This window comes from Lactuca virosa, chromosome 8 (genome assembly GCF_052849685.1).
Source record: "Lactuca virosa cultivar CGN04683 chromosome 8, Lactuca_virosa_CGN04683_v6, whole genome shotgun sequence".
Classification (NCBI taxonomy): Eukaryota; Viridiplantae; Streptophyta; class Magnoliopsida; order Asterales; family Asteraceae; genus Lactuca; species Lactuca virosa.
In genome coordinates this window covers 224,188,933-224,207,094 of record NC_136433.1, presented here as the reverse complement: position 1 = coordinate 224,207,094, position 18,162 = coordinate 224,188,933, and positions in this window count along the sequence as shown.

Genomic DNA, 18,162 nt, shown 5'->3' with positions numbered 1-18,162 from the left:
TTTAAACATGCCATTGAAAAGTTCATTGAATCTCAAAGGATCTACGAATTTCAATCCATTTAAAACTTAATTATCAATTTCGTTTTTCATGGTGGAAATTGGTAAATCGTCATTTACCTACCTTCAAATATTTTGCAAATTGGATTACGGTATCCCTCTTCCAAATTGTAAAATATTGTGCTGGGTCCTAGCCTTAATATTTCGTTTTGGGTGTTATATTAAGGACTTAAATCAACTAAACTTGAATTTATCCCTTGTAGATGTCTAGTTCAGACAACTACGGTCTTCCCAAATCTTGTGGAATAAGCTCTCCTCTTGAAGATGATGATCCACGGTTGGATCGTGGAAATCATACTTCATTTCATCCACCTCATCCAATTATTCTCCTTAACCCACAAGTTCAAAGACTTGAAAAGTTTAAGGTCGCTCAAGCCCTATTAGCAAGCAAACACCAATATGGAAGGTCTGTGTGTGCACATGTCTTGGAGATGAAGTCACACATTGACAAGCTGGGAGAGTTGGGTGTCGTTGTTTCAAGAAAGTTGGTTGTTGACTTGGTTCTTCAATCACTTCGTAAGTCATATAGCGGGTTCTTTAAGGACAACTATATGGGAGATCATGACATGACCCTTATTGATATAACATATTTGCTTGTTGCTGCTGAATCAGCAATGGTTTGGTACACTGGTAAAGTAAATTTGATTGTAAGATCTACTACCCAAACTTCCATGGACATTGACAATGGTAACATTGGAAGTCCAGAAAAGCTTTCTCTTCCCAATGGAAAGGGATCGGCCATGGTCAAGTCATTTGACCGGATGGTAAAGAGAAAGGCTAAGTCTGAGATAGTCTCGTGTACCATTCCAAAAGAGTTTGTTAGTTTCTATTGCCAAGAGAAGGGGCATTGGTTGCGAAGCTACCATTTTTACCTGAAGGATTGCAAGGATGGTAAAGTCAAAATTTTGACTCTACTTCAGGTAAGTCCATTATCAAACTCTATTAAGTTCCTATTTATAGATTCTTAATACATAATGTAATGTAATTACATTTTGATGTTTTGTATAATCGAAGAAATGAAAGGAAACTTCAAGGAAGAGTAAGTTGATTCTGATCGTGAAGAGATGGATTTCGATCGCATGGTTCGATGATCAGAATTTTGAGATGCTGCTTAAGAGTTATGATAGATTGCATAGGAATAGATAACAACATAGTCTTCATATGTATTTGCATTGTAAGGACAAGTTTTCCGCGCTTTTATAAATAAAGAAAAGTTTTTTATTTTATTTTATTTTAAGCTTCCTTACAATGGCATTTATGAAACTTGTTGTTTATATGTTTCCATTGATAGCAATATTGGAAAATAAATTTGATTCTTTCATTTGTGGTAGTGTCGAGAATTTACCAAATAAGGAAAGATTCTCATCACCTAAGTTTCAATTGGACAGAAACTTGGAATCATGCAACTGGTATTGTATGATGAATGAGAATTTTTGTCTTTAGGAAATTAAGCCTAATTCCTTGTTCACATGAATATGTGAGTCAAGTGAAGGACTAGGGGATCGGGTACACTGGGTGTGCGCTGGTCAGGTCAACCACAAAGTACGATAAGACTATTCGTCATGATTTACTAAATTTTAGTAAATATGGTTATGCTTACAAGTTTAAGTATAATTCTGAACATTGGAAAAGTTTCAATGTATGGCAAAACGAATAAGAAGAATCAAATTAGGCAGAAAGATAGAAGTTTCTCCAATCTGAAAAGATGGGAGAGTACTTGAGTATCGTGTTTTATGATCATCTTAATGATAATCAAAACCATGTCACAACTAAGCCTCTAAGGACATCTTAGTACATTTGCATGGCTAAGAAGAGGAATCGTGAATTGTTGAAATGGTTAAATCAAGAAGATGAGTCATACTTCGTTCAAAAAACAAGTCTTAGAGTCATACTCCAAGATTGTGCCTTGAGTGCCATAATCTTAAGAAAGGTTTATAACACTTATCAAATGTAGAGTAAAATGTTTTCTACTCTTGTACATTTGAAATTGGTAAGTTGTGATGTTTTGGATAATACAAAGACCAACTAAGGCCAATTGTGTGAAGTGTCATTCTTGATGATAATCCGCACAAACTCTTTAATATTTGTTTGTCAAGGAATGGTTCTTGACAAGAGAATCATATATGTCAAGAGGGTCAGTGGGAGTCTTAAGGATCTTGACAAGTTTCAAGAACTAATCAAGATTAAAACCTATTGTTTATCGCTAGCACACGACTTGAGGTTTGTAACCTATCCTGTTGACATATTCTTGTTTCCGTGACAATTCTAGTAAAGTTGACTATGCATGTGAGTTCTGTGAGTTCTCAGTTGTTTGCATAACTACCTAGGAAGCAATGGTAGGCCGTTGTGCTACCAGGTGGCAAGAAATTAAGATTGAACAAGTTCAGCCCATATGAGTTTGGATTTGCCACTAACCTTGTCTTGTGATTATGGTTATGACAAATTCACATGGATAGGAACACATACACCATAAAATCTAAGTGTCATAAGGTTTCTCTCCGCTTCATGAAAATGATTGTGAGGAAACACTTTCATTAAGTAGATTTTAAGGAGATATCAATTGTGTTATTTTCATTCTCAAATTCGACTATGATTACGGCATCCCTCTTCATAGTTCGAATTGTGAGAAATGGCAAAAGGTCTAAACATTTGAGACTTATTGTTGTAAGTTATAAAATTGTTTAGACATACATGTGAGCTATCTAAGGAAAGGTGTATGATTTTGAGAAGCCTAGATAAAGTCTTATCAAAGCATCTCGAATCAGAAATCTGAACTTTGGTAATGAAAGTCAATAAGTATTGATTTCTAGAAGTCCAGCTGATTTCTGAATACATGTTAAAGCTAGTGGGAGCATAAGTGTTATGCTGGTAAGTTAATAATTATTAGGCTATTGGGAGCATAATTATTATGGTAAGTGTTGCAAGTATAGCAAAGTTAATTATAGAAAACAAAAGTTTCAATTCGCAAAGTTGTGGATTTGAAAAGTTGTTTTGCTATAATTAAGGGAGAGGATATTATACTTCATTTCAAAATCTAAAAGCTTAGATTGAGTTTTTAATCAAATTTAGTCAAATATGTATGGATGTTATGTTGAAATGGTTCAACATAAGGAAATTCTATATATGGAATTGTTAATTGCGTTCTCAAAATTTGATTATGATTACGGCATCCCTCTTCATAATCAAAATTATGAGAATATGGCAAATAGAAATATTATAGCAAAAGACTGGTCAAGTATCATGTCTTTATGTAAGACATCACAAATCGTGTCCAAATATGCTTCGGGTATAGGATCGATTACATGTGCTATAATATTCATCCGTTCTAAATATTTTCCAAATGCCTAGAGCATTAAGAGGGAACCGGATGTGACTAAAGTGGTTAAACAATTGTTAAAGGATAATCTAAGGTTCACCGAGGATTGGTCACTTAAGGGTAGTTGGAAGTATAGTAAATGATGGACTATATCGACATTATTATAAATAGAAAGTATTTTATCAATAATGAGTTGTCATATGGTAAATATGGAATGTTTTCATATTGGGTGTTGGATATTAAGAATATGTGGTTAGAAACTTTTATGCAGGAAGGATGTTCAAAGGAATGTACTTTGAATTTGAGACTTCGCTTCCATGGAATTGTCCTGTAACAATCTCCAAAGGAATACTTTGTAATATCATTGGTCAAGTCTCCGTGACGTTTGGTACCTAGACATTACAAAGGAATCATTGCATGATAGTCTAGAATCTAACACATTCTGGCAGTGATAAGAATGTGGAATTCTTACACTGGTGATAAAGATTTGGAATTGTGAAATGAGTTTCATTGAAGATGTGTTCAATTGATCTATTTCACAAAGTAAGGACCATAGACAAACATAGTGTGCATGCTTGGAGCATGGCATAACTATTGTTTTAATTCAAGTATTAAGTTGATTATTCGAAACATTATACAATTAATAATGAGTAATCAATATGACTCAAAAGTTTTTGGGTCATATAGGATTAGTATTATTATTGTGTTTCACTTTGCATGTTTTGACTTCCCGAATAACTAGGTTATTCAAACCATCCACACTCGATCATACTTTTGAAGTAGGTATTGAGGCAAGATTGTCATGAATAGGTATGTAGTTTGTCTAGGTGTTTTAGACATAGCTGCAGTGTTCGTGAGTACTCCTGGAATAAGATTCGAGTATTGGATTCAACACACGCTCATCTGAATCACTTCATGGATTTTATCACTAGTGATTGTGAGACGATAATATCTTATATTCTTGAAACGGATACATGTGAGTTGTAGTTGCGAGTCGGTTGCACATTGACGTATGTAAACGCACCAGTAACTTGATGTTATAAAACATATTGTTGTAGGTAATTTGATGAGTAAGTACAAGCAAGAATTTGGGTAGAAGTTTATCCGTTCCTCTTACCTGATGTGGATAAAAGCGATATATGTGGCCCCTCGATGATTTAGTGATGACACCCGAAGTGCTTGGCCAAGCCTGGACTGATTTGATTTGTTCAATTAGTCAGTCGTCATAAATCGGAAATCGGGAAAAAACAGTTGGACAGAGAGAATGATTAAAATCCATGTCTCAGTCCATACAATATCTATAATGGAGGAATACATGATTCGTTATCTAATGGACGCGTCATTGACTAGGTCAGAGTTCGACAGCAGCTTTTAAGAGCTACGATTGCTAGTCGGGCTGTGGAGTCGTACTTACAATAATAGTTATTAGACTTATCCAAGTGGGAGACTGTTGGATTAGGTGTCTAAGCCGATAACTATAATTGGTATGTACTTTACCCGAGAGTAGCATGGGCCATTTGGGTTGCATGACACCAGAACAATTTGTAAGGATGGACTTTTGAGAAGAGGATATTTATGATTTATTAATATATTATAAGTTCTAATATATTAATATGAAATCACATTATTTAATTAGTATTGATTAAGAATTAATTTGGAATTAATTTTGTGATCCAAAGAGACTAATTAAATATATGGGGATTGATTGTGTAAATCATTCATTTTTATAAAGTGGGCTTATGATCCATAGTTCTTTATGTTGGGCTAAACCCATATGGTGACCCATGGATACTCCATGGAGGTTAAAACCCATGGAGCCAAAGAAATGTGGAAAGTCATGCACATTAGGGTTTACATTGTGTAACCCTAGTTGTGTCATACTATATAAGAAACCTCAAGGCTACCAAAATCGGGACTTAAGTGAGATACAAGAGGGCTAGTCGATTTTGTGTGTGCAAGACAATCTCTTCTCAAGTCCTCCATTGTTGGTGGTGTTGTGTGATTCCATTTGAGGTGCAACACTTGGGGCACTAAGTTCTTAAAGGCCAAACTCAAGAAGTTCTACAGGCTACAACAAAGAGGTAATTCTACAACTCAATTCTATGTTGTTTATATCAATTGTATGCTAGTTGTAGGCTTAATGCTTTGGAAACAATATTGCATGTATAATTAGAGAAAACATTGATCCAAAGCATTTAGGGTTGTATGTGGACCATAGGATGTTGTAGTATACTAAAACCTATCACTCTCATCCTAAGGGTAAAAGACCATTTTACCATTCCATGGCCATACTCAACCAAACATGGCCCAATGCCCAAAAATGGCCCAAAATTAATTTGGGAGTACGCCCAGCGTACTCCACACATACTCATGCGTATTGATTGATCACCAAAAAGGAAGTGGGTCGAGACCAGTTGCGCGCTACGTACCATAGAGGTATGGCCAGTGTACTCAAGCAACATGCCATCCTTGCATTAAGCTCTTAATACCTTAAGAGCTTTCATCCCAACCTCATATATGACCATAAAAGGCATTCTACTCCATAAAGTTTCCAACTTTAGGCCTTTGCATGTCTAGATAAAGCTCAAATCCAAACTCTAGCTTCCTAACACCTTCTAATGTTCAACAACACTTGCATAAACGAATAAGAACAACCAAGATCCCATTTTTTATCACTCTACAAACTCAAAAATAATGGAAATGCTACTTGTGAGGTCTGGAGTAGGTCCTACTCACAAGATCCAAGATCAAGGGACAAAAAGCTCATAAAACCCAAAACTAGTTAGATCAAACAAATGAATCATCAAGTTTCAAGCTTTATACCTTCTAGAGTTGAGAAAAGCACTGTAGGTTCTGGATCCACAAGCTTGAGCTTCAACAATCAACAAGCTTGGACTTCTCCTTCTTCCAAAATGCACCAAAAACACATAAAAAGGCTCAAGATTTGATCTAGGGGATAGGGTTTTGATTTGGAGGCTAAAGAGGGTGGAGGTTGATGTTAGGAAGGACCCCAAGGGGTTAGAGTCCTTAAATAGGGCTCAAAACCACAAAATTAGGGTTTTAACAATGTGGCGGCATGCCCAGCGTACCATAAATTACATCCAGTGTAACTCCCAAAAATGCATCTCTCTTCAACCAGTACGCCCATCGTACTACCTAGTGTACACCCAATGTACTACCTAGTGTACGCCCAGCGTACTGCCAGACTCTCTTTTCTAGCTTCACTTCAAATAGTCACAACTTCTTCGTTTCAACTCCATTTTCGGTGATCTTTATATTTTACAGAAAGGTGTCGACAATCTCTAAAACTCTATCTTGATACTTATGACTAAAAACATCTAGAACTAAAATCCTTAATTTATGAAAGAAGCCCGAAACATAATGTTTCCCATTTTACCCCTCGGCTTCCATCAAGCAATCCAAGGTTTAAATCACTTATCCAACCTCAAACACCTCCAATTGAGTCTAAACTTCATTCTGTTGAATCCCAAGGCCTCCATTTGATCCATTTACTGTCCACAATCCTGAAACAAGAACTTCTCGAAATAGGATGTTATAATATTTTGTTACGAGTTCCATTTAAAATTTGTTCCGACTTCCACTTGGGCATTTCTGATTGTTGAGGTAAACATGAGAGTTTCTAATGTTTTTCCTTAACTCTTTAGAGTGAGTCTGGAATTTTCACCATATAGTTGACACAACCAGCTTTTTATGTTAGGCTACTCATATTGCCTCCTTAGATCTAAGTTTGTATCGTTATAGCCTGGATGAACGAAATACTTTGACTTGTAAGATTCGTTCAAGACTAAGCTTCTAATGTTACTAAACTAGGGTGTCTAGATCCGGTTCACAAAGTTTTGTATTCCTTCATCCCTAAGCTTAAATCTCTTGCCCCTTCCCCGCAAAGCTTCACTCGTGATGTTTTCGTTGCTATGGTACTTTAGTTAAGCTTCTTAAATCTCTTCGATAAGGTTGGAGAGGATAATAAATAGTAAATTTTGTTCTCGAAGGGGTTTCATTCGTTCCTTGTGACTCAAGGTATTTTCCATAATGTTTGCCTTACTGGAATGGTAATGATTCTCATTCATAATCATTTAGAAGTTTTTCCTATCTTCGTTGTCTTGTGTTGTGTCACACCTCCCCCAACCATTGGCGGAAACGCCGAGTGGTGATGGTGGTTACATAGATTATCCAAATCACATACCACAAACCATAATTACCTTTTTATTAACTCAATGATTTCTATTACATAGAATAAATGAAACCTATCTATCTTCAATTCGATTGTCTTTCCTTGCATTGATCCTTACTCAATCCTAGGAACACATTTGATTTTTGGAAACATCAACTTGATGTTGGTGAGTTCACAGGTTTTTAGATAAACATATAATAAACACTTTTAGAAAACTTTTTATGAATTTTTACATTGGTTATTCCTTGTTTACTATACTGTACTATATTATCTCTTTCAAAATTTCCATGTATCTGGTAACTTATAATTAATCCCATCTTACTATCTTTATAGGATATTTTACCATTCCTATCTTACTATCTCTTTTAGGATATTTTACCAATCCTATATTACTATTTTGATAGTATATATTATCAATCCTATCTTATTAGATTTATAGGATATTTTATCAACCCTATCTTACTATCTGTTTTAGAATATTTTACCAATCCTATCTTATTATCTTTATAGGATATTTTATCAATCCTATCTTACTATCTTTATATGATACTTTATCAATCGTATCTTACTATCTTTATAGGATATTTTATCAATCCTACCTTATTGTCTTTATAGGATATTTTATCAATCCTCTCTATAGGATATTTTATTAATCCTAATGTATTTTATCTACTACTATAAGGCGTCCCTCTAGGTAGTCAGATCTCTAAGGTTGTCGGATTGTATTTACCATGAGCCCTCGTAATCGACGTTGTAGACTAATAATTTCCTTGCACGATGCTTCATCAGACGTCGAATAGTGATTATATAATAAAGAAGGTTATCATGTCGGGATTATAGCTATACCCCGTATAGATCTATACATATCTTTCTGGCTCTCGAAAGATTAAAATGTTGGTTAGCCGAATTATATGTGGATTTTGTGCAGACTCCCCGTGAGTGTGTGCATGTGTGGTTGAAACTCCGAAGGGTACTTCGGAAGAGTGGGTAGGTGGGGTGTTCGGTTGGCCAGAGTCAGCCTGAATGTCATGAGTTCCTTCCTGTTGAGAGGAAGAGATGACTTTGGTTCTCTTTTTAGGCTTTGGCTTAGAGGGGGATGATTTCCGCTTGGCGGATTTCTTCGTTTTCTTTCCACCGGACGATGTCGGTCTGGCCTCTTCCGGAGTGCGCTCAATGGGGACTTGGGTAGATTGTGTTGGGTTGTACACAATCGAAGTCTCCAAATGGTGCTTAAGATGAATGGAGCCGGAAGGAATTAGGGCCAACATATGTTCCGAAAAACGTCGGATAGGTCCAAAAGAAGATTGGTCTGGAACTCTATAGTGCTTAAACAGTTTTAAAAGAGACGTATACCTCTTTCGGAATGGTTGCAACTGGAATTGGTTTGGATCTTTCTCTGTATAGATCCTGGATCGTAAGGGTCCAAAATCTAGGGCTTGAGATTTCATTGTTCTTCCTCTTGATGGCGAATTTTCAGAAGTCTTGCCAAAGCACTTCAGGAAGATCTACAGCATTGTTGCGTCTGGAGTAGATGTTGTACACCACATACAACCAATCTTGTTTAAGGTGTCTGTACCACCGTGCTTTCCGGACAATCCCCGGATGACAAAGTGCATCAACATGGTCCAGACACCTGAAACCGCCGACTTCTTGAATTCTTTAGCTTTGTACTCCTGATCGTAGCCGATGTGGTTCAAGAATTGTTGAAATTCTTCGTTGGTTGGTTCTTAAACCTTAAAACCCTTGGGGTTTTCTTTGACGCCTATTGCCCTAAGAAACGTTGATTTGTGAATAGGCACGATTCTGTCACCGGTGATTTTGGTTTCCAACACATCATCGTCGATTTTGACTCGCTCAAATGCAGTGTAGAGCAGACTAAGTGGGAGTGGTGGTTCTGGGATTTTAGTGAGGGGAATTGAAATAGGATGATGTGCAATGAACTCAATCATCACACGAATCAGCTTGAAAAAATCCATAGGTTTTAGAGAAAAGAGTTGCGTGGTATCTCTGAGGAATGGTTCAGTCGACATTAAAGATGCCGATCCTTTGGATGATTTCTTCTTGGCAACAGTTTTCTTGGTTGTAGGAGCAGCTTGATCGACTTTTGGAGGAGATGAAGGAGACGCCATTGTTGCAGGTGAGATGTATGCTTGAAGAACACAAGAACACAGAAGAGGTTTGGGGGTTTTGGAGAGTTTGAGTGCGTAAAGAGATAAATGGGGGTTTAACGAGGTTTATATAGGTTATGGAAACGGGTCGGGCAGGAATGGTAATGATGAGGATCTGAAATGGAAATGGGTTGCATTTATTGTTTATCCGTTTTAGGGGGTGAAAAGACCTCGGATAGTGAAAGGTTGGTATGGATGATAGCTTAAAATGGAAACCAAGAATGGCGATGTGATGGTTGCTTTTTGTGAACGTGTAATTATGGTGCAAATTTCAAGGAAGTCACGATAAGAATCCTCGAAAAGTTACCGTTATAAAAACGTTTCACCTTAAAACCTTTTGGACTTCTGAATGTTTTATTCCGCAGCAATGGTGTTTCGTAAATTTGAAAACAGTTTCTTAAAAAGAGAAGTCCAGAATGAGAAATGTGATTTGTTCTGGAATGAATGAGAGCTTAAAATGGTCCGGAGTAAAGTTTTGAAAATTCCGGAGGCAAAGGTTAAAAAATTCCGAAGCCAAATCTTAGAAAGAATTTTGGGAGAAAAGGTTTTAGAAATTTCCGGAGTAAGATTTTGAAAGAATGTCCAGAATGAAAATTTGAAAAAGATTTCCGGAGCAAAGTTTGAGATTCCGAAATGATCATTTAGATGTTCTGGAGTGTATTTGAAAGAATTTCCGGAACATAATTTGAAAAACTTCCAGAGTGAGATTTGAACAATTTTCGAAGTTTAGAATGCAATACCTTTCCGGATTTGAATTCCGGGATGACCTTATGAAGTAAGTTCCGAGGTGAAAATTTGACCAATGTGACTATGTAGACTATGGAAATCATATGATAAGATGAACTGTACAACTTAAAACTCAAGTGGTGGTTAGAGATAAAGAGAAGTAAAATGAATCCTATGTATTCCGAGAGACAATAGTTCCGAGATGAAAAATAATTTTGAATTCGGAACCAAATTTCTTTCTGATGTTTCCATCATAGAGTGCAAGTCTCTTGAAAGAACTGAGGATCAGGCATCATCATACCCATTTTGTTCAGAAAACCATTGAATTTGGTTTCGCCTAATGCCTTAGTAAAGACATTAGCAATTTCATCGTCAGATGGAACAAAACTAAGTTCAATGTTGCCATTTAAGACATGATCTTTAATGAAATGGTATCGTATGTCAATGTGCTTCGTCATGGAGTGTCGAATTGGATTGTGTGAAACCGCAATGGCACTTTGAGAATCACAATAGATAGGAATGCGTTGAAAATGGTAACCATAATCCAAGAGTTGAGATTTCATCCATAGAACTTGAGAGGTACAGCTGGCAGCAGCAGTGAATTTTGCTTCGGCTGTAGAGAGTGCAATGCAGTTCTGCTTCTTGGCTGACCAACTAACCAATCGACCACCTAAAAATTTACAGACACCTAATGTGCTTTTCCTATCCAATTGTAGACCACCATAGTTTGAATCTGAATATGCTTGAAGTAGGAAACTCTCATTTGTTGGGTACCAGATTCCGAGATTCATTGTACCTTTAAGGTATCAGAATATTTGCTTAACAGCCAAAAGATGAGACATCTTTGGGTTGACTTGAAATCTGGCACACAAACATGTAGAAAACATGATGTCTGGACGACTTGCTGTGAGATAGAGTAAGGATCCAATCATTCCTCTGTACTTCTTTTCATCAACTGTTCCTGAAGGGTCGGCAAAGATCTTGTGACCGAAACCCATTGGTACATTGGCTGAGGCACAGGTGTCCATTGAGTACTTTTTGAGGAGTTCTGAAATGTACTTCTCTTGGTGAATGAAAATTCCTTCGTTAGTCTGTTTGACTTGGAGGCTAAGAAAGAAGCGTAATTCCTGATTCATACTCATTTGAAATCTACTGACCATTAACTTAGCAAAGTCATAAACCATTGAAGAATCGGTGGATCCAAAAATGGTGTCGTCAACATAAATTTGGACCAGCATGAGATGCTTTCCATTTGACCTTAGGAACAGAGTATGATCTAGAATTCCACTTTGAAAGCCTAAACACTTGAGAAAATCAGTGAGAGTCTTGTACCATGCGCAAGGAGCTTGCTTAAGGCCATAGACAGCTTTCCGGAGTTTGTAGCAATAGTTCGGATATGATAGATTGACAAAACCAGGAGGCTGTTGCAGATATACTTCAGTTTCAAGTTCACCATTTAGGAAATCACTTTTGACATCCATTTGGTAAACCTTGAAGCCTTTATGAGCAGCATAAGCAAGAAAGACTCTGATAGCTTCAAGACGTGCAACAGGAGCAAAGGTCTCATCATAATCAAGGCCTTCAATCTGTGTAAATCCTTTAGCCACCAATCTTGCTTTGTTTCGAATGATAACTCTTGCATCATCTAATTTGTTGCGAAACACCCATCTAGTACCAATGATGGGATGGTTCTGAGGAGGAGGGACGAGAGACCAAACTTCATTTCTATCAAATTCTGCCAATTCTTCTTGCATGGATGTAATCCAATCAGCATGTTCAAGTTCTTCTTAGATGGATTTGGGTTCAACCATAGAGATAAAGGCCGAAAAATGACATTCATTTTGAAGACTTGTAGCAGAGCGAGTTTGTACGCCAGCATTTGGATTTCCAATGACTTGGTTTGGAGGATGATCCTTGGTCCATACATGTAACCTTGGAAGTTCTTATGCAGCAGATCATCCAATATCAACAATGGGATTGTGTTGCTCCCCCTAAATAGTTTGAACGTGCGGATGATGATCCCCCTTAACTTCCGAACCGGATAGGTTGACGTCATCTTCAGGTGGGAATTCAAAGAAATTTGCATCATCATCAATGTTGATAGGATCAAATTTAGCAGCTGCATCTTGAAATCCATCCACATTTGATTCAAAGGAAGAGTGACCATTCTCCCCCTCAACCTGAGAAGGTTGAAACAGTTCGGAATCAAATGGACGAAGACTTGGTGTCAGACCGGACACGTTTTAAGAGACCGGAGCTTCGGACATGGTTGGTCTTGTTCGAGATTCCGAATCAAGAGTCGTTTATGTGGGTCCGAATAAGGTCTCAAAGTCAACTTCAAAGATTTTTTGCTGGTTCGGACATCCTGGCGCTAGAGCATCGGACTCCATGATGTAAGTTGTAACGTGGGTTGGGCCAGAATTCCGAACGAAATTGTCATCAAAGGTAACATCAAAGCTTTCTTCCAAAACACGAGTTCTTCGATTAAGAACTTGATAAGCCTTTGATTTAGAAGAGTATCCAAGGAAGATGGCTTCATCAGCTTTGGGTTGAAACTTGGTAAGCTGATCACGGTTGTTCTTGATGAAGCATCTGCATCCGAAGACATGAAGAAATGAGATAGTTGGCTTTCGACCATTCATGGCTTCATACGATGTTTTGTTGAGGCGTCGATTGATGATACTTCTATTCTGAGTAAAGCATGATGTAGAAACAGCTTCAGCCCAAAGATAGAGTGGAAGATTTGCAAAATTGAGCATGGATCGAGCAGCTTCAACAAGTGTTCTGTTTCTTCGTTCGACTACACCGTTTTGTTGAGGAGTGTATGGAGCAGAAAAGTTGTGGTCGATACCCTTCTCGGTAAGAAAGTTTTCAATGGTGGAGTTTGTGAATTCTGAATCAATGTCACTTTGGATTCTCCTGACTGGGAGTTTGATGAGAACTTCTATTCCTTTGATAAAATTGATGAGCTCGGAGGTTGTTTCTGATTTCAGCCTTAGGAAGAAGACCCAAGTGAACCTAGTAAAGTCATCCACAATCACAAGAATGTACTTTTTGTGATGCAAATTCTATACCGTTGATGGTCCACACAGATCAATGTGTAGAAGTTCTAATGGTTCCGAGGTTGATTTTTCAATGATAACGGGATGACACTTCTTTGACTACTTTCCACACTCACATGCAGCACATAAATGATTGTTTTCGAACTTGAGGAGTGGCAAACCTCCAACCATTTCACCCGAAACAAGATCATTCATATATCTAAAATTCAAGTGAGCAAGCCTCCTATGCCATAACCAACAGGCATCGGGAACAACTTTTGAGAGAAAGCATAGTTGGGGCTTGCCAATGATCATGTTGATATCAAGAGGATACATGTTCCTATTGCGATTTGACTTGATCAAGCATTCCTTTCGATCTTCGGACATGACATAATATGTTTCTTGCAGAATTCAACTCGACGATTTGCATCAGTGAGTTGAGCCACACTTATTAAATTATGCTTCAATTCAGCTACATTAGCCAAGTTTGAAATGGAGAAGTTTCCATTGGTAAGGATGTCATAACCTCGGATATGAGAATTTGAATTGTTGTCATATGTCACATAGCCAGCATTTGGTGCAAGTTTGAGATCTCGTAGAAAGTCCTTATGCCCCGTCATGTGCATGGAGGAAGCACTATCAATATATCATATTGTTTCTTGCTCCGAAGCACAGAGTGCCTGCAAAATTAGTGAGTGGTGGAGTTTTTAGGCTCTGAGTTAGGTTTTGGGAAAAATACACGAGTCTTAGGCTTTGGTTGTGACTTTTGAGTAACGGATGGTTTGGAAGGTTTGTTCCTAGATTCCTTAGGAAACAAACAGAAGGTCATAGTTCTTTCATCTATCCAGTAGTCATACTCAATGAGATGAGAGTTCGGAACAACTTTCTTTGGAAATTCAACTTCCGGAGTAGTGGGAACTACTATGTCTTCCGGAGTTGTTGTTTCATCATTGTGTGTTTTGACTTTCCAAACAAGGTTTTGTTTTGAAGATTTTGAAAATTTTGTTTTCTTAACACTTTTTGTTTTGGTTGATGACACATTTGATTTTGAAATGCGAGGTTTAAAAATTGTGCCATCGGATTTTGCAGTGAAAACAGATGAAACAGTCCGAGGAGTGGTGTTTCAGACAGATATGGTGCTTACACTTGACTTTTTCAGAGTGGAACTGACCACTTTCTTTTGTTCTACAGGACTAGGAAGATTGGAAGGTCTCTGGAGGATCTTAGTGGGTGTGAAGGAGTTTTGACTATGGGTTGATGAATTAGAATTCCGAGATACACTCTTTTTGGAGTTCTCAAGGAATCTTAAATTTTGTCTAGTCTTAACTTCCTTTTTGTGTGAATTCCGAGCTTCCACTTTAGGATCTACAATATCCTTCCTATTCAACATTGGCTTTCTTTTGGAATGAGACGAAGATTTGGAAGTCTGTCCTATGGAGGGATTGTTAAACACATGCTTAATGGGAACTAGATTTGTTTTTTAAATCACTTGAGGTTCAGAATCACATGAAGTTGACTCATCAACATCATCATCTAAGGATGCCCAAACACACTCTGAATTTTCAGGTTCAGTTGATTCCGGAAAGATTTCCTCAACAACACAGTTGTTAGGAGGGTTGTGGTTCGGATTTTGGACAACAGACTTTGGAGTACTAGAGTTGAGTTCAAAGGTCCGATTCAGGTCCAGGTTTGTCACAGGCGGAAATTGCATGGAATCGGGACACTTGACAACTATAGGCTTAAACTCAGGAATCAAAGATGCAAAATGGTCAGGAGTCTCATGAAGGGGTGACAAGGGAGAAACAGGTGTATTCGAATTTTTAATGTGCGAAACATCTCCCATAAAAGTCAGATTTTGTAACTCCTTTAAGGGACGAACAACAGGTTTCGGAAACTCGCTTCCGAGACCAGGAGCTTTTGACCAAGGATGACGAAAATTGTGAGTCATCCGTTCATTTGCTTCAAGAATGTGTATGGCAAGGTGCATGTCATCAATCTTAGCATTAAGACATTTGTTATCCGAAATTAAAATATTTCTTTCAGAATAAGTGATTTCCCATTTGTCTTTAGGAATTATACATTCATCTTTTGACATTACAAGCTCATGTTCTAAAGACTCAATTTTTAACTTCTTATCCTCGAAACGTAACCTAAGATGACTCAATTCACTGTCCTTCTTCTCACTGGCTTCTATGGCTGACTCACAGGCTTTGTAAGTGATGGTCATATTTGATTGGATTTGGGTTAGATACGGTTCACAAAGAGACAAATCAAAATTATTAGACACATGTTTCTTCCAGAAGTTACGTCATCATCATCTCCAGACGACCAATACCCTTCCACAACCTTGACACAGTTGTGACAAAAGCCTTTTCACTCTCAGCCAACTCTTGAGCTCGGTGTGCATAGTAAGCAGAGTCCTTGATCTTTGGTTTTTGTGGGACTTCGGCTAAGAAATCTTTGGCAAAGTGCTTTGCATGTCCACACTTGTGACACACAATCTTTTCTCAGATTTCAGAAGCCGTGGAGGTTCCGAGGTGTGATTCGGAGTAGGAAGATTTGGCTTGTAGGCTGGGGGGTTTTCGGAAGGTTTGTTAAATGGTTGATGATTGTTTTGGTGAGGAGCTTGAAAGCGGTTATTTTGGTAAGAAGTTTGGAATCGATTGTTGTGAGGCTTGTTGAAGGGACGGTTGTATCTCATATAGAGTAGGGCAAATTCTTCTTGAAAGCGTAGTTCGGAGTCCATTTCATTAGGGTTAAGATCACCCATAGATTGATAGTTATAGTTTATGAGAGCAGGAACGTTAGGAGGTGAGGGTTGAACAGGAGGAATGTATGGAACAACAGCAGTGAGAGGGTCCGAAACGATTGGGTTTGAGGTTTGTGGATCATAGGAGCTGACTAAGGCTAGAGGACCTCCAGTGATTTGACGTAGAGTTTGAGAAACATTTGACTCGTGACCTTGAAGTTCATCAAAAAGTTGATAGAGCTTGAGCTTTTTCAGAGATCCATTGCTCTGAAGACATGATTTCACGTTTCCCCATCCCTTTCCTAGACTGTTAATGAACATGATATTGTACTCAAGTGGAGTTCAGACAATCCCATGAGCTGTCATGTTGTTGACAACAATTTGATATCTGTTTGAGGCTGAGGCAACAGATTCACCAGGTGTTGTAGTGAAAGTGTCGAACTCATTGACAATCGAAGTCAAGCGCTTATCCTTCATGTTCTCTGACCCTTCAAATAAGTCTTGAAGTGTGTCCCAAATCTCTTTTGTGGACTTGCACATTTTGATGTGCTCAAAGAGAGATGGTGGAACACCAAACACCATTTCCGAAAAGGCAACTTGATCAGCATGCAACTTTTCGAGATCATCAGCAGTAAGAGGTGCTTGTCGTTGTTGATCCTATCCCAAGAGAGTTGCAGCCGCATCTCTAACCACGGTTCGAACTGGAACATGAGGACCTTATTTAACGGATCTCCAGATAGATTCACCTTTCTCTTTTCCAAGTAAAAATCTTTCCATTCTAACTTTCCAGTGATCATATTCTTCAACAACTAGCAGTGGGGCACGTGTAGGGCAACCCATGCTATTTGCTATTTGCATTGAATACATTTGTTGAGTATTAGAAGTAGCCATTGAAGTTAAGATATCTTGAGCAAAAGTGGTATATAGAAGAACTTTTATCCTGAACACAGAAATGATCGAAATACCAAGATAATCTCGAATCAACTATAATCTGATATTATGGATTCAAAGGACAACCACTTAAGCTCTGATACCGATTGTGAGAACAAGAAGATCTGATGCGCAAGGACAAGGTTTGAAAACTCAAACCTTGAGTGAATGCTTAAGATCAATGTCTGCTTTCTAAGGAATGTTCCAGTCAAGTCTGGCAAGACCAATCAAGTCTGAGTTAATGCATTCAACAAAGTATTCAAGATATTAATGAAGAGTGAAGATAATGATCAAGGTAAAGATAATAAATGAGGAACAAGAAGAATTTTTGAGAGAATAACTTGAAAGATGAAGTAAACTAGAATATTGCTATATTTGTTTGAACAATCCGTCTATTGATTTGTCATTGAAAACTCTTATAAATAGGAGAACATGATACATCGTACAAACTGATTTACATACATAAGACTGGATAATAGAGTTACTCATGACACTCTGATTATCTAAGTTTGACAAAGAGATCTAGTCCTATGATATGTAACATCAAGCTAAATGACAAATACAATTAATAAAATGGATAAAACATTGATTCAGACAAGTTAACATTCTGGACATAACATCCATTCCAGAATGCCTTCATTTGGTTCGAAACACAATCATACAACCTTCACTTCTCTTCTGGACTTAAGCTATTATTCCGGACTGCACACTTACTTCGCACCAACTTCTGCTTCGGAACTGAGACTGACTTCAGAACTTCAAAAGGTTAGAGATTGCTAGAGGTTCACTTTCAGGTTCCAACATTTTGCTCACCCCTATTTAGCCTGTTTTGGAAAAGAAGTATGGGTTCATCTAATCTCTCCAAGTAACCTCTCTTAAATGGCAACCAATAAAGAAAATAAAAATACAATTGCAGCAATCTTTATTTAGTCATGGTTTAAAAGAATGGCTTTAGTTCTTCAACTATTCAAAATAAAAATAAA